Source organism: Triturus cristatus, chromosome 2_2 (assembly GCF_964204655.1).
Source record: "Triturus cristatus chromosome 2_2, aTriCri1.1, whole genome shotgun sequence".
Classification (NCBI taxonomy): Eukaryota; Metazoa; Chordata; class Amphibia; order Caudata; family Salamandridae; genus Triturus; species Triturus cristatus.
This window is the reverse complement of record NC_140582.1, coordinates 1,121,020,781-1,121,045,027: the sequence shown is the minus strand read 5'-3', so window position 1 is coordinate 1,121,045,027 and position 24,247 is coordinate 1,121,020,781.

Here is a 24,247-nt window from a genome sequence, read left to right as displayed (position 1 = left end):
ATGTTGTGGTTATGTGCAGCCATTTGCCGTTGGATTGACCGTATCCCCTTTACTTGCAGGCGCTGTTGCTTGAGCATGCTACCCTCAAGGCCCGAGGACACCGTGTCCTCTTCACCAGGAGCAGTGCTGGTGGACGGGCGTGCCCTGCGTCTCATCCCTCTCCCTACTCTGGAGTGTTCAGGGGACTGTGGTTGGTGCTGTTCTGCACGCTGCCTGTGCACTGGCTGTTGCTCCTCTGCTGTGTCTGGTGCCTCGGCCTCCAACAGTGGTAGTGGTGGTACAACATTGCGGCGCCTGCATGGTGCTGCGCCTGCAGTTCTGGCTTCGCCCTGCTCCTCCTGGCCTGCCTCGTCCTCCATCTCAGCTGTTGCCTTGCATTCTGCCTCACTATCCTGTGTTGGTGGTGGTGCTGTGGATTGAATGGCACACATTAGTTCTGTGTCCTGTGTGGCATTTGTAATGCATTAGTTTTACACAATAATTTCACATGGTTACTATCTGTTTTTGTCACTATCTGCATGATGGAGTCCTCCCTATTTCACCTGGCTGTGTCTCACTGGCACAGTTATCAGTGCATGTGACTACGTCTCCCATAATGCATTTCTGGGTGTGCTGTGTGACATGTACTGGAGTTGCAGTCAGGTTGCCTTATGGGGGTTGGGGGTGGGTTGGGGATGTATCAGGGTGTTTTGGCATGCATCTTACCTTGTCTGGTGTCTGTGTGTTCTGAGCTGTCCAGGTCAGCCACTCCACTCACACTCTCAGGCTGCAGTGTGCCCTCCACCAGCTCCTCCAGGGTCGTTGGTTCTGTTGCAGTGGAAGGCCCCCCCCGTTTTATTTGGCCTCTGCAAGTCTTGTGGCCACCCTCTCCTTTGACCTCTGCCGCATGTCATACCACCTTTTTCGTAGGTCCTCGACACTGCGGTGTGTGACACCAATGGCATTGACTTTCTCTTGGATGTCACTCCATATCTTGCGCTTTCTGGCCTCTGGAACTCGTAGGGAACTCTTCCCAAAAAGGAGATCATGGCTGTTGACAACCTCCTGTGTGAGGACCTCCAGCTCCCTGTCACTGAATTTATGTTTCCTCTTCCTTGCTGGTTCATCATGCTGCTTCTCAGGCCCCTGGGACTCCATTTGGGTGGTTTCCAAAAGCTGTGCAAAACTGTTCTCCTCTCCACACAGGCTCTGACACAGCTACTGGCTCACTCACAGCTGCAGGCAATCAGGTGCAGCATGGGCAGTCACACTTCCTGAGTGTGATGTCATCATTCTGCACCTGAATTGCAGATTCCCGTTTTTGCGATTCCCTATTTGCGATTTCGCAATTAAGGAATCGCAATTTGGGTAATCGCAAAAATATTCTGCGATTTTTAGGGAATCGCTAAATAATAGCGAAATCATACCTACATCGGAATTTGCGATTCCGATATTGCGATTCGCTAAAAAACGCAATTTCAGAATCGCAAATTCGGTTCTACCTACATATGGCCTTGTATATTTAATTTAAGCACAGGGTTCTCCCGCTGGACGCTTTTTCCAGCAAATGGGCAGGTACACTCTCTCTAGGCTGTCCGGCATGTAACAATGCAGAGGAATCAGGTTTGCATGTTTTCGTCTTCTGTCCTGGCATTAGAAAATCTAGACCCCGCTGGTTGAACCAACTTTGTAGAAAATTGGGGACCAATCACTGTGTAGAGGCATTTAGGCTGCTGAAATACAATACTTCATCCCCAATCGTATTTGCTGTGTCACACTTCCTACTTTTCATGTGGTGTGTGCACAGGTCACTTTTGAAAATTATTATACAGGGTAAAGCTGACAAAACCTTTTTTATTTTTTAACTGGGGTATTTCCATTTTTAAACTACATTTTTTACATTTGATTTTATAGAGGGATTTTTTAGTATTTTATTATTACGAAATGTATCAGCTCTATCTCTGACCAATAACTGTATTTTTTATTCATCTGTTACTTTGTATGTGCTGCTATGCATTTTGTCCATATGTTGGGGTGTGGGCTAACAGTGAAAATTTTTAATTTTAACCTCGGACTCTGGGGCTTCGAGTTCATGCATTTTTATTTATTGTTAGTTGAATGCACTTGCACTTTTATGGTCTATTGACCGCAATAAAGTATTTTGAGTAGAATTGATAGTGCTTGGCACGCCCACATCATGTGTATCAGGTTTGCGTCTGGGTCTACACACCTCGGGCACTTTGCTGGCATTCCAGGAAACATGCAATGTAGACTATGTGGTGTTAGGTATGCTTCAAAAATAGGATGAATTTGAATCTAGTGTTAGGGGATTTTTTTGGGGGTAAGCTAATATTTCGTGCCATTCTCTATCTTAGAGTTCCCTGCCCAGGTCCAACTCCATTTTCCACATAAGCGTGCCAGGGCTATCCCGGAATGTGTACTTATGCCCATGTAAATCCAGCGGATGAGGTGTCTGCTATTTACCATCAGGTAGAGAGAATATAGGAGCTTTTGGGTGAGGTATATGTTCCCTGCTTGAACCAGTGAATGCAAGCATATCAGGTAATGTGTGTGTGCAGGAGGAACAATGAGTCAGAGGAGCATTGTTTGTGGATGAAGTCTGTGTAACCACAGAGCAACATCCCTGTTCCATACAGTGCCCCCACCAAATTCACTCCTGCCTGTTTCCATCCACTCAATAGAGTAACTCTTTTTGTGTACTTTAGAGCTTCTTTCCAGTATATAATGGCTATCTTTAACAGTAGTGGTGCTGTTTTGAGATCTGTGTTAGCTGAAGCAATAGTGTGTGAAGCGTACCACGAGCAAGTCTTTCCGGGGTGTACCCTATTTTGTGCAGATTATGGCTAGCTATCCAGTATGACAGCCACAGTAGTTGGCTCGCAAAGCAATAGGCTTGGAGATTAGGTGGTAGTTGCAGCTTTGCTAATCCGACCTGTCTACGACTGTTTCCCCATATCAGTTCTGTCAGTAGTGTATTTAAGGTTATCAAGCAGTGAGGTGTGATTATTATAGGCAAACTAGTGAAGTAGTGTAACAGTCTTGGGTGCATCAGCATTTTTGATATAGCAATGCTTCCGGCTACTGATAGAGGAAGGGAGATCCAGAAAGATACTTGTGCTCGCAATGGGATTGCTTATACTAGGTTTCCCTCTAGGATATCTTGGAGGATCTATATATTTGTATCCCCAAGTATTTAAAGGTGTGGGGTGCAACCTGAAGTTCCAGATCTCCGAATGGGATCGAAGAGTGCTGTGGGTTGTTCCTAAAGAAGAATGCATGCGACTTAGTTGCATTAACTGTTAGCCCCGAAATACCTTCGAATTGAGCGAACACATTAACTATGGGACGCAAGCCGTCTTTAAGCCTCTGTCTGTATATTATTATGTAATCTGCATAAAGAGATAGTACATGATTTATGCGTCTTATGCAGATACTGTTATTCACTTCTTCCTGACATTGCCAGTGGTTTGAGCGATAGTACAAATAGTATAGGTGATAGTGGTAACCTTTGCCTTGCTCCCCTGTGTATATTGTAAGTCTGTGATATGTGTATGCCTGTGCGTACGATGGCAGTGGGTGCCGTGTATAGTAATTTTATCCATTGCAGGTATTTGGGAGGTATTCCAAATTTTTGAAGGGCTTTTAACATCAATTACCAGCTGTGGGTGTCAAATGCTTGCCACAAGTCTAAGGAGATACAGCCGGCATTTGGGAGTTCCTCTGGGGAGCCATCCATTACCTGGTCTGGTCTTCTTATGTTCAAAGATGTAAATGCATGCCAAACACACACAGTGGCAGTAGAGTGATGCAGTGGCAGGACACTATTGACCCTGAATCTGCTTATGCCCCGCAGGTGACAGTGCGTATGCTGTACGAGACTACATCCTCACACCGTACCTGAATCCAGCTACTGTAGGTGAAAGGAGGTACAACAGCGCACACAGAGCCACACGCTGTGCCATTGAGAGGACCTTTGGAATCCTAAAGAGCCATTTTCGATGCCTCCATAAGAGTGGAGGAGCGCTACAGTACAGCCCGGAGACATGTTGCAAAATTGTGGTTGCCTGTGCTATGCTACACAACATCGCTACCAAAAAAGGAACCCCAGTGGACCTGACAGACTCTGAATCATCAGATGAGGATGGACCAGCACCACATCGCGGTCCAGCAGGTGGTGATGGTGCTGCTGCCGGACGCATGAGACGAGATGAGATGATACAAAACTACTTCGAAGTGAGTAAAGAGGACACAATGCGACTGATTTTTTTCTAACAGGGATGTTTATTTCCTTATCTTCAGGAATAAAGGTATCATGCATTGTGACTTTATAGTCCCTGCATGCACTTGTTTGTGTCACAGTGCACTAACTACCATCAGCCACTGAGTCATCATTGACTGTGTTGCGTCACACATGGCCATTAGTCCCTTGTGTCCCTTCATCTCCTCCGTGCACGGCCTGTTGAGCCTCGCTGTGCCTGCGCACTGCCCTCCCTGGAGTCATCATCCACTCTGCCCTTGCGTGCACTCCGGCGTCTGTCCTGTGGGATTGGGGGAGTGATGCTTCTCCTGCTTGATTGTTCATCAGTGTCCATGGCACCAAGTGTGCCTATGCCACCTGTGGCAGTTGCGCGCATCTGGTCCACCACATGTGTAACTTGCACCAGGACCCTGCCAACATCCTGGCAGCAGTGGGCCATCTCGTGCTGCATGCTGACACATCTTCTGGCCAGCAGGGATGTGGCGGTTGACTGGCGGTTCACTGCCCTGGTGTATAGGTCCAGCCGTGTGTGTAGGCGATGTCTCTCCCGGCGCCGGGCTGCCCTGTCCCTCACGATCTCCCTGCACAGGCCCTCCAATGCACCAGTCATGGCCATTACACCTGCGCGCAACTCGGTCATGTTGTGGTTATGTGCAGCCATTTGCCGTTGGATTGACCGTATCCCCTTTACTTGCAGGCGCTGTTGCTTGAGCATGCTACCCTCAAGGCCCGAGGACACCGTGTCCTCTTCACCAGGAGCAGTGCTGGTGGACGGGCGTGCCCTGCGTCTCATCCCTCTCCCTACTCTGGAGTGTTCAGGGGACTGTGGTTGGTGCTGTTCTGCACGCTGCCTGTGCACTGGCTGTTGCTCCTCTGCTGTGTCTGGTGCCTCGGCCTCCAACAGTGGTAGTGGTGGTACAACATTGCGGCGCCTGCATGGTGCTGCGCCTGCAGTTCTGGCTTCGCCCTGCTCCTCCTGGCCTGCCTCGTCCTCCATCTCAGCTGTTGCCTTGCATTCTGCCTCACTATCCTGTGTTGGTGGTGGTGCTGTGGATTGAATGGCACACATTAGTTCTGTGTCCTGTGTGGCATTTGTAATGCATTAGTTTTACACAATAATTTCACATGGTTACTATCTGTTTTTGTCACTATCTGCATGATGGAGTCCTCCCTATTTCACCTGGCTGTGTCTCACTGGCACAGTTATCAGTGCATGTGACTACGTCTCCCATAATGCATTTCTGGGTGTGCTGTGTGACATGTACTGGAGTTGCAGTCAGGTTGCCTTATGGGGGTTGGGGGTGGGTTGGGGATGTATCAGGGTGTTTTGGCATGCATCTTACCTTGTCTGGTGTCTGTGTGTTCTGAGCTGTCCAGGTCAGCCACTCCACTCACACTCTCAGGCTGCAGTGTGCCCTCCACCAGCTCCTCCAGGGTCGTTGGTTCTGTTGCAGTGGAAGGCCCCCCCCGTTTTATTTGGCCTCTGCAAGTCTTGTGGCCACCCTCTCCTTTGACCTCTGCCGCATGTCATACCACCTTTTTCGTAGGTCCTCGACACTGCGGTGTGTGACACCAATGGCATTGACTTTCTCTTGGATGTCACTCCATATCTTGCGCTTTCTGGCCTCTGGAACTCGTAGGGAACTCTTCCCAAAAAGGAGATCATGGCTGTTGACAACCTCCTGTGTGAGGACCTCCAGCTCCCTGTCACTGAATTTATGTTTCCTCTTCCTTGCTGGTTCATCATGCTGCTTCTCAGGCCCCTGGGACTCCATTTGGGTGGTTTCCAAAAGCTGTGCAAAACTGTTCTCCTCTCCACACAGGCTCTGACACAGCTACTGGCTCACTCACAGCTGCAGGCAATCAGGTGCAGCATGGGCAGTCACACTTCCTGAGTGTGATGTCATCATTCTGCACCTGAATTGCAGATTCCCGTTTTTGCGATTCCCTATTTGCGATTTCGCAATTAAGGAATCGCAATTTGGGTAATCGCAAAAATATTCTGCGATTTTTAGGGAATCGCTAAATAATAGCGAAATCATACCTACATCGGAATTTGCGATTCCGATATTGCGATTCGCTAAAAAACGCAATTTCAGAATCGCAAATTCGGTTCTACCTACATATGGCCTTGTATATTTAATTTAAGCACAGGGTTCTCCCGCTGGACGCTTTTTCCAGCAAATGGGCAGGTACACTCTCTCTAGGCTGTCCGGCATGTAACAATGCAGAGGAATCAGGTTTGCATGTTTTCGTCTTCTGTCCTGGCATTAGAAAATCTAGACCCCGCTGGTTGAACCAACTTTGTAGAAAATTGGGGACCAATCACTGTGTAGAGGCATTTAGGCTGCTGAAATACAATACTTCATCCCCAATCGTATTTGCTGTGTCACACTTCCTACTTTTCATGTGGTGTGTGCACAGGTCACTTTTGAAAATTATTATACAGGGTAAAGCTGACAAAACCTTTTTTATTTTTTAACTGGGGTATTTCCATTTTTAAACTACATTTTTTACATTTGATTTTATAGAGGGATTTTTTAGTATTTTATTATTACGAAATGTATCAGCTCTATCTCTGACCAATAACTGTATTTTTTATTCATCTGTTACTTTGTATGTGCTGCTATGCATTTTGTCCATATGTTGGGGTGTGGGCTAACAGTGAAAATTTTTAATTTTAACCTCGGACTCTGGGGCTTCGAGTTCATGCATTTTTATTTATTGTTAGTTGAATGCACTTGCACTTTTATGGTCTATTGACCGCAATAAAGTATTTTGAGTAGAATTGATAGTGCTTGGCACGCCCACATCATGTGTATCAGGTTTGCGTCTGGGTCTACACACCTCGGGCACTTTGCTGGCATTCCAGGAAACATGCAATGTAGACTATGTGGTGTTAGGTATGCTTCAAAAATAGGATGAATTTGAATCTAGTGTTAGGGGATTTTTTTGGGGGTAAGCTAATATTTCGTGCCTTTCTCTATCTTAGAGTTCCCTGCCCAGGTCCAACTCCATTTTCCACATAAGCGTGCCAGGGCTATCCCGGAATGTGTACTTATGCCCATGTAAATCCAGCGGATGAGGTGTCTGCTATTTACCATCAGGTAGAGAGAATATAGGAGCTTTTGGGTGAGGTATATGTTCCCTGCTTGAACCAGTGAATGCAAGCATATCAGGTAATGTGTGTGTGCAGGAGGAACAATGAGTCAGAGGAGCATTGTTTGTGGATGAAGTCTGTGTAACCACAGAGCAACATCCCTGTTCCATACAGTGCCCCCACCAAATTCACTCCTGCCTGTTTCCATCCACTCAATAGAGTAACTCTTTTTGTGTACTTTAGAGCTTCTTTCCAGTATATAATGGCTATCTTTAACAGTAGTGGTGCTGTTTTGAGATCTGTGTTAGCTGAAGCAATAGTGTGTGAAGCGTACCACGAGCAAGTCTTTCCGGGGTGTACCCTATTTTGTGCAGATTATGGCTAGCTATCCAGTATGACAGCCACAGTAGTTGGCTCGCAAAGCAATAGGCTTGGAGATTAGGTGGTAGTTGCAGCTTTGCTAATCCGACCTGTCTACGACTGTTTCCCCATATCAGTTCTGTCAGTAGTGTATTTAAGGTTATCAAGCAGTGAGGTGTGATTATTATAGGCAAACTAGTGAAGTAGTGTAACAGTCTTGGGTGCATCAGCATTTTTGATATAGCAATGCTTCCGGCTACTGATAGAGGAAGGGAGATCCAGAAAGATACTTGTGCTCGCAATGGGATTGCTTATACTAGGTTTCCCTCTAGGATATCTTGGAGGATCTATATATTTGTATCCCCAAGTATTTAAAGGTGTGGGGTGCAACCTGAAGTTCCAGATCTCCGAATGGGATCGAAGAGTGCTGTGGGTTGTTCCTAAAGAAGAATGCATGCGACTTAGTTGCATTAACTGTTAGCCCCGAAATACCTTCGAATTGAGCGAACACATTAACTATGGGACGCAAGCCGTCTTTAAGCCTCTGTCTGTATATTATTATGTAATCTGCATAAAGAGATAGTACATGATTTATGCGTCTTATGCAGATACTGTTATTCACTTCTTCCTGACATTGCCAGTGGTTTGAGCGATAGTACAAATAGTATAGGTGATAGTGGTAACCTTTGCCTTGCTCCCCTGTGTATATTGTAAGTCTGTGATATGTGTATGCCTGTGCGTACGATGGCAGTGGGTGCCGTGTATAGTAATTTTATCCATTGCAGGTATTTGGGAGGTATTCCAAATTTTTGAAGGGCTTTTAACATCAATTACCAGCTGTGGGTGTCAAATGCTTGCCACAAGTCTAAGGAGATACAGCCGGCATTTGGGAGTTCCTCTGGGGAGCCATCCATTACCTGGTCTGGTCTTCTTATGTTCAAAGATGTGTTAGGGCCCAGAAAAAAGTCTGCATTGTTTGTTGTGTATCAACTTTGGAAGGGAAGGGAGTATTCGGCAGGCAAGTATTTTACTTCATGTTTTATACTCCATCTTCAGTAACAATAGTGGCTTGTAACCTGTGATATCATTAGGGTCTCTGCCTGGTTTTGGCAGTGAGGTTACCAGAGCTTGCATTGTTGTTGGGAGTAGACTGCATGTCTGTAGGGCTGTTTGGTATTATCTTTCCAAATATGGAACTAGTTGGGTTGAAAAGGTGTCACAAAACTCTACTGGTAGGGCATCTATCCCGGGTGTTATGTTTCACGGGAACTCTTTAATAGCTTCTCTAATCTCTGTTTTTGATATTGGGGCCTCCCATTTTTCCCTCATGTTAGCTGATAATTGTGGGAAGGTGAGGTTTTGTAAGAAATCCTCTACATTTTGGTGCTCAGCTGGTGGAGGGGCATCGTATAAGGTTTCATACTATTCGCATAAGGCCAAGTTGATCTCTTTTTGTATTGTCACATTTCTTTTAGCTTGGGTGTCAGTTTTTAGGATAGGGATTTCCGAAGCATTTGGGCGAGTGGTGTGCCTGCCCTGTCTGCTTCAGTGTGGACTTTTTGAGAGTATGCCTGATAGTCTATGTTGTGGAGACGTTCTAACAGTTCTGAATAATCAATCAGCGCCTTCTGTGGATTGGGAGTTTTACCCAGGTCTGGTATTGCTGCTTGCTTTAGTGCTCCCAGACTGTCTTCAACTCGTTTCAGCTCGTTATGCACTGTTTGTCATGGTCCTATGACTGCACTAATGGATGTGCCCCTGACTACTGCTTTGAATACTTCCCTTTCGACTAGTTGGTTGGAAGCTGTATTGGTGTTTTAGGTAAAGTAGTTAGTTATAGTTTTTGCTAGGGTATCCCTAAATACTGCGTCTTCTAGTAACTGGGGGTTTAATTGCCCTGTGGAGTTTGGGGTCGGGATTTGTCCCCACTCCAGGGTTATCTCTAGCGGGTTATGATCGGATATTTTCTTCCTGAGGTAGGTGGTTTGTGAGACTTAAGAAATTATATTTTCAGCACAAAATGTGTAGTCTAACCTCATGTGTAGCGCATGTGGCGGAAAATAGTAGAAGTATTCTCTCAGGCCCTCATTCTTCCTACACTGTACATCTGATATCGACCAACCCTGTGTCCAACTAAGAAGTGCTTTGGCTTGGCGGGTAGCCGCTGTACCTGGCAATGGGGTGTGTGAATGGTCTAATTCTATATTCCACACTGCATTGAAGTCTCCTCCGAATACCCAGAGATAATCTGCCCAGTCAGCGAGTTTGCAATTTAGACATTCTAAAAAATTGTCTTGTTCTGTGTTGGGGGCATATATACTACCCAGTATCACAGGTTTCCCATCCAGGCAACACAACGTATCTGCCATTCTTGTCTATACATTTCTCTACAATTTCAAAGGGGGTCCCTGGCTTTATCCAATGGTAGCCCCTCGTGCGAATGCTGAATAAGAGGTGTTGAAAAATTGCTCTCTGCATTTTTGCTGCAATTTTGTTGCTTTGCAGTCCGTTAAATGTGCCTCATGTAGTAATAAAGTATGTGCATTGCCCCTACGCATTTGTGCAAAGACCCTATGTCTCTTATGTACAGAGCCCAGCCCCTGGACATTCCACGTGATTATGTTGAATTTGCCTGTGATAACCATATATGTCTGTGTGGTATAATGGTGTCTTCTTGCTCAGTGATGCTTGTAGCGCGGTGCTTTTTTTGCATATTATATGGCTGTCTGTAATATGAGCCAAGTGATTTAACTGCCCTTAACCTCACAAATCAGGTCCAACAAAGAAACTGCGTCAGATCAAACTAACAAACAGTAACTCCGCCACAGGGGCCATATTGAGCAATTTGCATAAGCCATTGGGGTTGTGTGCTTAAGTCCATCTGATAATTTCATTAACTATATGGTGTTGTTCATCTATGAACGGGGAGTGGAGCTTGGAGCCCTAAGGCCTTAGTGTATCGTGGGATGCTAGCGTGTAACAATATAGGATATATGAGTGTAAACATTAGTATCTATTTAAAATAAAACAAAAACAATACATTTGTAAAGTGGGGTTAGGAGAAAAGGTTCTGTGGTTTGGAGCATACTATGGTCATAACAAAGGATTACCTGTCTGGTGTAATATTATATATAACCCATTGCTTTAGATCACTAATGGAAACAGCAAGTCTTCTACTTTATACTTTACTACCCCGCATCCAGTTCATCATCCAATGCGCAGCATGAGTGTTCACCCTAGTAAGTCATTCACCATCTGTGGTGTGATGGATGGAAACAGAGTCATGCTATAGTCAGAGTCCGAATGTAGCATGCTGTCCTCGGAGGACCCTTCAGTTGATGGTAGAACTATTTCCTTAAGTGCCGCAGCCATTCAGAGTGCCGTCCTTCTGCCTTCCAGGGCTTGTTCCGGCAACGGCGTCACATCTGTTCATTCTTGGGAGGTTTTGTTGGGTTTCCTGTTACCTCTGTGCTCTGTTCGTGTGTTGCGCAGCGTGTTTTGTCGAGATCTGACCAGGTATTAAAAAAAAGGATTTTTTGCTCATGTATTACTTTAAGTCGGGCTGGAAATAGCAGGGTCTATTTGAGATTCAGTGTCCTAAGAGGTCCTTTTCTTTCTTGGTAGGAAGCTCTGTGTAGTCCGGAAACAGGGAGAGCCATTTATCGTGGCACATTATTGGGGTCTTTTGTCTGGCATTGCGAAGCAAGGTGTCGCAGTCTTTGTAGTTCAGAATACGCTCTACCGCAGGGCGCAGTTGGGCACCTGGGATGGGCTTACCCATTGGTACCTTGTGTGCCCTCTTCAGACAGAACCAATCTGTCAGGCCCTCTGGTACTACTACCTCTCACAGCCATTTCTCCACAAATTGTGTTGCATTGGAACCTTCACTATTCTCAGGTAGGCTGATGAGCCGGATGTTGTTTCTTCATAAGCGGCCTCCAACATCTTCCACTCGGTCTTGGAGAATTGTCACTTGCCGCTGCAATTGGTCTACTTGGTCAGAGCGTCCGTTGTGTCGTGGGGCCATGTCTGTTATTATAGTTATGTTATTTTTGACTGTATCCGCCAGTTTGGAATAATCTGCTTTAAGCAGCATAAGATCTGAGGTCAGTGTCCCTGTCTTCAGTCACTTTCCTTTAGTCACAAATTTCCTGCAAGATTATATCGAGCTTATCGGGTTGGGGGTTCATGTTGGTGGGTAGTATGCAGTCTTCTATTGCGCAGTGGAGGAATCACCTGTACCGCTTTGCTCTGAGCCATTAATATCCGACATCTCAGTTGTTTTTCCTCATGTACGGCCCATCTCCGATTGGATTTACATATAAACCTGGAGATTATAGGATAGAGTTTGCGTGGTTCTGGGTAGCAGGCCGGTGAGGGATCCCTCACATACTTTTTGTTGGCTCCTGGTTGTTCTGCATCCGCTGCTAATCTTTTCTCATCCAATTGAGCTGGGGGCCTTGGGGGGTTCCACACGCACTATTGTGGTTATAGTTTGTAATGGGTCTTTCCCTCCCCCCTCAGGGTATTCGTTGGTGTAAGGCTTTCGTTAGCCTATGTCTCTACCTTCAGTGCTCAACTCCATGGGTTCTCAGCTTATACCTTAATTACATAAATTCAGGCCTTTGGCATGACAGTGGTGGTGATGTCTTCCCCTCTATACAGTGGTTCTGACACTGTGTTAGAGGACTCAGTTTGTACCTTGTATAGCCATAACCTGGGTTAAGAGAAAATTGAATATATTGCAATGAACATGAAAGCATGGCTAGAGTCTACGAATTGACCATCCTAAAGAGAAATGCAAGTGTAAGAGAGAGAGAGAGAATGAGTGTGTGTGTGGTGTGTGTGTGTGTGTGTTTGTGTGTGTGTGTGCGTGTGTGTGTGCATGCACCTTTCTTACCACATTACTGTATACCACACCGTGTGCTTGACGTGGGAGTGGAACTGCTTGTGTTCAATAATGTGCACTTAAGCAATTGAGTGCCATGTACCCGTAAATATATCATCACATGTAAATTGTTTTGCAATTCTACATGCGATGGGTGGGTTGATTTGGGGTGCCCTTATGGGGTCATCTGTTTACTCTTCACATTTGAATGAGCCTTGAAAGTTGACTACCTCATTTAAGCACACATTTAACATATTTTTAAACACATACATGGTGTCCTATGCAGGTCACAGAACCATAACTACTGGTATCATTGAGTGGTGGAAGATTAGCAAGTGGAACATGGGAGAGCGTTTTCCTTGGTGACCTCATCTGATATGCAAAGCACGCCCCAGTCTTTCTGGCATTTGGAAGGTTAAGTGAATGAGCTTGTTCACCTGATCAGGCGTTTCCATCTCATCGTCACACCAAGAAATGTGTCAGTGCACCGACCAGGTAGCATACTTCATTATAAGCTGAATTTCAAATGCGTGAGCAGAGGAAGAGGGAGTGAATCAAGAAAAGCATAGAGAGTACTTTATGTTTCTGAATTACTGTTACACTGACAAAAGAGCTCCTTTAAATTCTTGAGCCTGGTGTGTGCAGTTTATAGGTCCTAACAGTCTTTTAGTGTCTTGATTAAGAACAACAATAACAATACTAATAATACTAATGCTAAAAATACTAATATAAATAATAATACTTATTAAAACAATAATAAATATAATTAAACATTTTTTGCCATAAGGTAAGGCTCAGTCTCCTTCACAAATACTATGAGTGGATTGGGACATAATGGTAATTTGACTGTATGAGGCAACAGAGTTATAGTAAAATGAGAAGAAGAGGAACCTCAGTTATCCTGAGGGAACTCAATGAGATTTTGTATACTAACCTTTCTTGGATGCATCCAGCAGCACACATAGGAAGAGGAACATTTCTCTACGGATTGTTTTTGTGCAGGAATGTGTCCCTTCCTGCACAAAACCAATCCCGCAGGTAATGCTTGCACTTTGCAGTATGTATGGTGCAAGGGTAACTGCTTTGACACTAGGCTTGAAGATAGAGCACCAGTGGAAGGAGAGAATATAAATGCTGCATACCATTATAAAGTTGGAGCATTTCTGCTCTCTCCCTTTCACGCAGAGCACCAACTTTGTTTGCTGCAATACGTTGCTTGAAATATTTGTAAATGTGCCACTAGGTGTGCCTAGTGAGGAGTTATAGTTTGCTAGTGATGAAATCCAATTTCAGTTTTGCAAGCAGAACGAAGCTTTACTGTATACAAGCGCTGTGGGCATGAGGAGGGTGTAGTGTGATAACCTGTGATCCAATTTGGAAATAGGAAATTAGTAATGCACTGTTAGTAGAAAATGTAGCAATATATCTAAGGCATTAAAACAAACACAAATACAAAGGAGGTTATTCACTAAAGCATTTTTGAGTATGTAAAGTAGTACTCCAGTTGTCCTATTTTACTTACTTACAAATGCTGTTCACTAAACTCTGGCTGGAGATGCCTGCCTGAAACAAGTGTGGAGAACTCTGCTTGCATTTACACTAAAAACAGAGATCTCTGCATGCAGAGTTCTCTACACTTGTGGGACAAGCAATGTGGGATGGTTTGAAAATGGGGTATATCTACTACTAAATGGGTAAATCTAAGTTAAAATAACGTTAGGGTCACTAGGAGGGACATGCAAATATAAAAACACACTGAAAAAAAATCATCTAATGTATATTCACAAATGTAACAGCCACATCTACTCTAAAAGTACTATTGACCAGGGTCAAATGTACTCCAGTAAAGCCTTGGAGAAACTCAAGCACCACACATGACAAATAATATGTGCTTACCTAAGAGAACGAATAGTGGTTAGGAGGTTTGGGATGTTCCATTCCACAATATTAACCCCAATCTAGTAGTTAGTTGAGGTCAAAGGTGTCCCACGTTAAGTAACCTAGCGGCATATGTACAAGAACTGTTGCTATGCAGTATTGACTCTGATTACCAGCAATTTTTTTACCGCTGCCTAACGAGAAAGCCTAACAACATGTTTGCAACGTATTTACAACACAGCAATAGGTGTCATTTGGAACAGCAAGTGGCAGAAATTGCCGCTAATGCAAGCGTCAAGACGCAAAAAAAGTAGACTCTAATGTGAAAAAAGTGATGTTCAGCCAATTAGCGGAGCTAGTCGGCCGAACATTAAAGATGTGCCTGTTGCGAGAAAGAAAGCAGCAAAAATTTGCTAAGGTGGACCCAAAAAAATAGTCCTGCAAGCAGAATGGAGGAGCCAGGACCAAGTACTGCATAGGACACAGCCCCCCAGCCCCTCTCAACAGCCAGGATGACCAGCCAGATTCCAGGGGGAAGAGGAAGAGGAAATGCAGGTTCATTCAGAAGGAGAATGAGATCCTGATTGCGAAGGTGATGGACCACCATCAACACTAGCTCTTCATTAGCTCCAAAGTGTCACTGGGGACAAACAAGGTTATATTGCAGTCCAAAGTGGACAAGGTGAACTGAATCAATGAGGTCAGGAGGACAGTGATGGACTGCAAGAAGCGCTGGTATGATGCCAAGTGCAAAACTAAGCAGAAACTGGCTACCAATCGCAAGGCAGCATTGCAGACCGGAGGTTGAGTCCAGCAACCAAGGAGGAGCTCGATCCCTTGGAGGAAAAGGTGTACGCTATCATCACAGAGGAGTCAGTGGTTGGAGTTGCCTGACAGGATAGTGCTGAATATGACCAGCTACAGGACGAACAGGGTAAGTACCAAGAAGGGACAATGGGAGAAATGTGCAATGTTGTCCATTCCAGGCGGCTATATCTCAGCACTCCCACACACTGTGTGCAGGTCAAACGCTAGTCACCTGACTACTCCATGCATAGAAAAAAATTAACAAGTGAAGACCCATGAATGTTTTGTACCAGTATTTGCATAGGACAGTGTTGGTAGTGTCACAGCTGGCCTATACTAACACACATTGTAAGAGCAGCCATGTGCAGTGTAGACACGATACTGTGCTTTCCTGTAGTAACTGCATGGACTGGGGTAGATATAGCAGATTGACAGCAAGGCAGAAATCCTAGCACCATAGTCCAATAGGTACCTATCCTGATTAATGTGCAGCTACGGGAATGAAAGGACAAGGATGTGTTTACCAGACTTACACACAGTGCAAACCTGCACTTCCCTGTTCACACAAGAAGGGTCAGGAAATATGCTTAGCTGTGTTGTGCAGCACAATAATACATGTCTGCGAATGTTGCCCCTCCATCACATCTAGCCTAATGCACATCAAGTACTACTAGTCATACATAGTGGCTCAATGGTACCTCACAGAATTAACGGAGCATCTGAGTGGTGGGGTATCTGTGGGACATAGCTGCTAAGCACACACTGGGATATGAACATTGTCAGTACAAATCAGCAAACTAGATGGTACACAGTTGTCTGGCCATGCATGCTCACATTACACATCAGCTGCCATGGCAAGGTTCACCTGAAAATCTCTCCTCAACACAGAAAGGACTGGGTGTGGGAATGAATGCAACCTATGTACACCTGTGAAATACTGAACGGATTAAAAGTTAAGAGAGACAGTACTATAAATATATACAAAGTCAAAGTAAAAAAAAAGTTATTTCGGTCTTTTGCGACCATGAAAGTATACAAAATAGACAACATACAATTCATTAGAATAAAAGAATAAAAAGGTAAAATGGTGAAATGACATCCAGCCCTGAAATTCAATACTGTCACAAATCCAATAGACTCAATAAAGTGCAAATGCAAAATTGTGTACTGTGCAGAAGGCAGTAGCTAATAGATACAAACTCTATATACATATTGTTGTGCCAACAAACGTCCTTTCACAAATGCATGGAAGGACCATCTGCAGTGGAGTATGTGTCATCCCACTGCACACGCTTGCACTGATGCAAAAAGGTTAGCTGTGCACCAACACAGCTATCCTTGTATCATAGAAACAAACCAGTGGGAGACCCAATATACCCTTGGAGGCTTGGGCGAAGAAACTAGTAATAAGTGATAATGCCTACAAGGGATTTCATTTAGAAATCTTAATCGGATTTTAATTTGACTCGTAATTTGGGTGTTGAACTCTACTTCTTAGCTCAACCTAGAATAATTCTAAACATCAATGAAATTGTTATATCTTGAATTTTCAACTAGAAACTTTAGGAAACACGGATATGTATTTTTTTCAAAAATACACAATTTTACTGTAATCATAAGTCAATAGGGTACATTCAGAAACAATAAAACACCATGATTGAGGAAACATAAAAGAACCTACAAATCATGAGTGTGTACATCTATTCCAAATGAATATGTCAAGGAAAAATTAATCTTAGACAATAAATAACAATAACTCAGGAGCAATCAATGCTAGATAAATAGATGTAACAGGTGACGTTTCGGTCTGTTGTGGCAAAATCCTCCATCAGACCTTCTTCAGAACAGATAGGTAATTGTTCAAAAGAGTCCCTATATTTAGATACGTTGATCAAAATAAGTCCAATGGATCAGAACAGGGGCCTTACATATAGGCTCCTCTAAGTGAGAAACATCACTTTACAAATGGTATTTATTGAAGTGAAGAATGTAAAGACCAATTGGTGCTTCAGGAACACGAAATTTGAATGAATTGATCGTATTCGCTTTTTCACTGCTTGTTGGCTGCAGTCGTTTTTAAGGAATGCACAGAGTCATGGAGACCTTCAATACATCAGGGACATGAAATTTAAAATGATTGGTCGTATTCAAAATTTACTTTAAGGAAAGCGTAAAGTCAATATTGAGAGCGAGTTGCATAGGGTCAGTATTCCAAGCAAGCGAGTTGTAGATGAAGCAAAGTCTTACACCTTCGCCCGCATCCGAATCGCAGCCAGTAACTCATGATTTGTAGTTTCTTTTATGTTTCCTCCATCATGGTGTTTTATTGTTTTTGAATGTACCCTATTGACTTATGATTACATTATAATTGTGTATTTTAGAGAAAAAGATATACCCGTGTTTCCTAAAGTTTCTAGCTGAAAATCCCTGTATCATGGCATAATGTTATCTGTGTTGGTGCATGACTGACTTCATCATTGCCAGTGCTTGGGAAAACACAAGGGGAGGGCACACCACTTCTGAGGATGGTGCTGGGAACAGGTCCCTTGGTAGGTGAATCTGACCATCCCTATATTACACCTCCATCTTGACTGCGCCTTAAGTCATGCCACCCTGTTTCGATTGCAATGTCAGCATGTTGGAGGTAGCCACACAAGATGTAAGTGGTGTAGGGACTGGAAAATCTGCTTATGATCATGGGCCCATCACTGTGTGGCAGTAAGTCCACTGCCAGGAGTTTAGCAATAAACTGCCTGAGAGGTCAATGCACACATTCAAGTGTGCGAAACAAAACAATAGGATGTCTGACACCCTGCAGATGACCAACTCAGTAGATGTTGTAAGGACATTAATGTATGTAATACCATAATTACTGCTCCAATAGACATCATCCACTCACAGGTGGCTACAAAATGTGGGTGGAATGTAAATATGAAAAAGGTGCTACAAAAGATATCCACAAAACTAAAGTGATGCAGATAAGTAGCATGCGGTACTGGAAGGGATAGGGAAAACAACCCCGTTCCCTGAAGTGTGGTCACAGACCACACAAAATCGTATACAAAGTTCTCCTGCACACGCTCAAAGTATATAGGTACATAGTCGCCTTCTTTGTTTCCGCAATTTTATTGCTTGCTTTCTCCAGTAGATGGTGTTATTTAATAGCCCATTGAATCCTCAACAGCCTTAGCCAACACGTGTGTCGTCACTTTTTTAGAAAGTGATTCTGCGACTTCATCAGGGCTATGAAAGTATACAAATATTCTGCTTGTAGTATATGTGACTATCTTTTTTGTGACTATATTCACCACTCAGTGACTTTGTGTCATTAATTAATTCAAAGAAGGTCCTCCTAGTCCTCAATGCATTTGTGGAAAACCATGCGTACATTATGGTGTCAGGTACTATGTGATAATCATGATATATTTCATACATTTACTTCAAGAGATATGCAGACAGAGCCCTGTCATTCAGAAGAAAAAAAAACACTCCCACCTCTGAGCCTCTCCTCCCTCCCACCTCCTCTACTTAATGGCAGCCGCGCTCAGCCGGCGTGCAGCTGCCACTCCGAAGACGCGCCAAAGGCAAGCCTGTCTGCGCTTGTCCGTGACAAAAACCCTGGATATCCGACCAACCATCACTACGACACCACCACCCTCCTCACACTCGGAAGACTTAGGGAATGCCAACAGGCCTCGCCGGTTCTCCTGCCTCCACTGCCACCAGACCCTCACCACCACTCCGGCCTCCAACACTGCTGACACCAGCACCGGCGACACCCTAAAATGCATCCTCCCCAACGTACGCTTTGACCAACACATCCTCTGCCCCTGACATCAACACTGCCATCCCGGATGGATACAAGATCCAGAGGAAAGACCGCCCCAACCATCCAGGAGAGGGCCTTGCCATTGCCCACAAGAGCCCCCCCCTGCCTCACCACCTCCATCGAAACCTTCCCCTCTGCCGAACACCTGCACTTCCAGATCCAGACCACCCCCAAAGCCACACTCCGAGGATCCCTCATCTACAGACACCCCAGCCCCCAGACACCCTACGCCACCACCATCACCGACTTCATCGCACCCCACCCCATTGCCTCAACAAACTACATACTCATTGGAGACCTGAAATACCACCACACCAGCCCCAGTGACCCCAACTTCACCATCCTAGTGACAACCTCCCCAGCATTGGACTTAAACAACTCGTCAACACACTGACCCAGAGAGCAGAACACAACCTTGACCCCATCTTCGCGGCATGAAACAGCATCCAATTCAGCCAAACAATGCAGCACCGTAAACCAACCACCACTGCGTACACTTCGCCTTCAAGAAATCCAAGGTACCCAAGCCAGCTCCAGACCCACCATGAAGGAACTGGAGCAAGGTTACCGATGAGCAACTTAACTCCACCCTCACTCGAGACAACCACACCTGGGCATCCGACACAATCGACGCAGACAGAGAACTCCACACATGGATCTCCAATTGCGCAGACGAGCTCGCCCGCTACGCAATCCCAACACACAACGCCCCAGGAAAGCCTCCTGGTTCACCGCCTTACTCCAAGAAGCCAGGCGCAACTGCAGACACCTGGAGAAGAACTGAAGAAACACCAACACAACTGAAAACCACTCCACCTACACGGACACCATGACGGACTACCACAACCAAGTCAGAGCCACCAAGAGGAACTTCATCCACAACAAAATCCTGGCCAACTGCACCAACTCCAAGGAACTTTTCAGTGTCATTCAAGAATTCACCAACCCTGCGCAGCAAATGAATAGACATCACCCCACCCCAAGACCTCTGCGACAAGCTTGGAACTTATTTCCACCTCAAGATCAAAAACCTCTACGACAACTTCATCCACCATCCACCAGGTGCCACAGTCACCTCCACCCCAGAGACACCAGCCAGCCCACCATCTCCAACTGGACACCGCTCACGGCCGAAGACACCGCCTCGACCATGAAAGGCATCCACTCGGGGGCCCCCACTGACCCCTGCCCCCTCACATCTAGCACAGTGCCGCGACCACCATCGCACCCAAACTACAACGCACCATCAACACCACCTTCAAAACAGGCACCTTCCTAGATGACTGGAAGCACGCAGAAATCAGACCCCTGCTCAAGAAGCCCACAGCTGACCCCACCGACCTCAAGAACTATCGGCCCATCTCGCTCCTCCACTTTGCAGCCAAAGTTGCAGAAGAAACAGTCAACAGGGAACCGTCCCAATCCTGATTCCAAAGCAACCACAGCACAGAGACCGCCCTACTCGCCGCCACAGCTGACATCCGCACCCTCCTGGACCAAGGCCACTCCGCAGCCCTCATCGTCCTCGACCTATCAGCAGCCTTTGACACCATCTCCCACCGCACACTAGTCACTGGACTACACGACGCAGGCATACAAGGAACAGCCCAGGGCTGGATCCGATCATTTCTCACTGGAAGAAGCCAAAGGATCAGACTGCCGACCCCACGATAATCACCTGTAGAGTCCCACCAGGTTCATCACTAAGCCCCACCCTCTTCAACATCTACATGGCCCCCCTCGCAGCCATTGTCGACAACACGGCTTCAACATTGTTTCGTACGCTGACGACACCCAGCTCATCCTCTCCTTCACCAAAGACCCCACCACCGCCAAACTCAACTTCCAGAAAGGAATTCCAGACGTAGCAGTCTGGATGACCAACAGCTGCCTGAAGCTTAACGCTGAGAAGACAGAAGTCCCCGTCCTCGGTAGGGACAGCACCTGGTGGCCGACCGCCCTCAGAAGCCCACCGACCCCATCGGATCATGCCAACAACCTCGGCATCGTACTCCACTCATCACTCACCATGAACCGACAGGTCAAAGCCATCACCTCCTGCTGCTTCAACACCCTCCGTATCCTCCGCAAGAACTTCCCTCCTGAGTCAAGAAAGACAGTCACCCATGCACTCATCACCAGCAGACTGGACTATGGAAACACACTATACGCCGGCATCAACATGTCACTACTCTGCAAACTCCAGACAATACAGAACACCGCCGCCAGACTCGTTCTCGGCATCCCCCGACACAAACACATCAGCCAACACCTACGAAGACTCCACTGGCTCCCCATGGAGAAAAGAGTCACCTTCAAAATCCTCACTCACCCCTACTAATGCCTACACAACAACAGACCCAAATGCCCCAATGACAGAATCAACTTCCACCTACCCAAAAAAAGCCTCCGATATTCCAAAGTCACACTAGCCGATTCCCGCACATCCACAGAGCAAGAGCAGGTGGAAGATCCTTCTCTCATGTTGCAGCCAAGAACTGGAATGAGGTACCAGCAGACATCAGACATGCCCCCTCCTTGAACACATTCAGAAAGACCCTCAAGACCTGGCTCTTTGGCTAAACTGATCTGCTGACCCACCCTCCCCCCAGCACCTTAAGACACTCACGGGTGAGTAGCACGCTTACAATTCCCTGATCGATTGATTGATTGAGAGTGCACTGTACCAGGGACATACCAGTAAATCAAGTATGCCAATCATGGAATCACCAATCCACAACATCAATTTAGGGAGGAAGCATCTAGACCAGCAAAAACAAAGTCCATCACACAGTAAAAACACAGGAGGCAAAGACCAAAATACAGGGGAAACCCACGCCAATGATGCCAGGTCTTACACAGACTCAGGTGGCATGCTTCATCATTATGTTTAGCTCCATGCTAGGCAGGTGCTGCAAAGCCTAGTAGCCCCTCACCCTGACAGGAGGGGCACTTTTAATGAAAGTTATTTTTACTGCCCGCAACCATGGTCCGTGCATTGGGGATATGATTGGGGATTTTGTGTAATGAGTGAAATAAAAGTGAAGATTACAATTGACTTAGATAACCCACATGCACCTGCTTGATTCAGTGGGGATTATTGGCAAGATTAAAACCAAAAACAAGAGGGCCATTAGAACCTCAGGTGTTCGGTGATCTCTCAACTCTATTCTCCATGTTTCACTCATTGAAGTATCCAATTGGGTCATATGGCATTTCATTGTGACTGAAATCTATGAATCTATCCGCCGAACTCTAAATCAGGCCCTAAGTCCGAAGGTAAAAATCTTTACCAGATGAAGTGCCAAAAGTATCCGGCTGACGAGATATCTTTCTTGCTCGCACATTTCTAATTTCTCTTGCTCAGAGCTTTCTCAATAAAAGTCAATGGCTTCCCCGGGACTTCGTCTGATTAATACCTTGCGGAACGCATCTCAGTCAAAGCCTTGCCCTGCTGAGGATTTTGAACTTTCATTTCAGAGACTAAGTCAGAAAGTAAACTTCTGAACAGGTTGAACCAGGTTTAGATAGCTGACCTTTATTGGGCTCAACCTAAACTTTGGACTTTTGACCCTGTCTAGTGCGACCAGTCGCCTCCGTTGGAGCTTTGGGTCTTTTTGGTACTAAAATGTAATTCAAACTTTAAAAAAAGTAATATCTCTGGTACCTCCTATTGGATTTTTGTCATTTTAGTCATTACAATATTCTCTAATAATATAAATTTGAATGAGATTTTCATTGTGTTGTGTTTTTTTTACTTTTTATTTGTTTGGTGCTTCTAAATACTTTATGGATTTTCTTCATTTAAGTATGTTTGTTCTATACCATAGCTACAGGGGTTGAGCTCAGGTTTAATTTACTGAAATCTTTATTGGGCCTAATAAGGATCATGTCATTATTACTTGTGATGAACTACCAGACCTTGCGTCCTTCTTCAAAGGCAGAACACGTGACAATGGCAAATATTCAGCGTTATGTGCTGCCTTTGAAGAAGGACTTAAGGTCTGAAATGCGTCAGCACTGGACTGCATTTTAATGTTATTTACTGGAGCAGTTTGCTGATAATAAATTTTATCTGTTAAGAATGGCCTCTGCCTGGGGCAACTCTTTTGAATTCATTGATATGGCCAGACTATCCGTGAGGTGGACCACCGCAAGGACAGCGGGTCTGTGGCATCCTTGTTTTGGCAGCAGAACTTGGAACAACAGTGCGGCGTTATTTGCAAATGACCTGTGGTGCTGATGACATTGGCAGTACGATAAAACCTGAGCTTATGTGATGTTGGCAACCCACTGGGGTGTTATATGAGCTTCCAATCCAATAATGCACCTTGTCACTTGAAGGTCACCTGAGTGTAACATTTGGGGAGTCATTGGAAGTAATGTTTGTCATTCTCATGTTTGCTGCCTTTAAAGAAGGACGTAAGGTCTGAAACGCGACGCCACTGCCAGAATATTGCACCAGTGAGTTCACGTAGTATCCACAACGTGCAAAACAAGCCCACCAAGGGGCATATCATCAATGGCCGGAGTTAAAATTATCGCCGCTTTTGCGGGCGAAAAGCGGCGATCATTTTAACGCCCTATCAGCATGGGCATGCTAACGCGTGAATCCATGCTGTATGGCCCATTATCCTTTAGCCTCGCATAGCTAATGAGATGTGAGGTAGGCGTTCCCATGTGAAAGACACACGAAATACAGCAAAAAAAAATTCTGACAGAGGTTCTCCTTATCAGCAAGGAAATCGCTAGCCGGCCTAGCGATATATAAACTAGCGCTATCAGGCATTATCGCAGGTTCCTTACGCCTGCTATTTTTCCGACTTGGCTATGTTCATAATGGGAGGTGGATTAATATGCTGAGTCCACATCTCCCTATCAGCAAAGTTTTTGTGTAACTCTCTTTTTTATTGCAGGTAATCCTGCGATATTGCCCCTCTTCACCGATATTGCCTGGATTTCTATCACCTCGGCGATGCGCGTTGCTGATAGTGCGCTCACAGGGCGATAGAATCCGGCGATAGGCGACGTTCATTTCCTGCATGCTAAACACATCCAGCGATAATAATCGCTGGCCGTTGATGACATGCAGGTCAAACAGGTTTTCATTGCAGCAGGTAAGCCAAA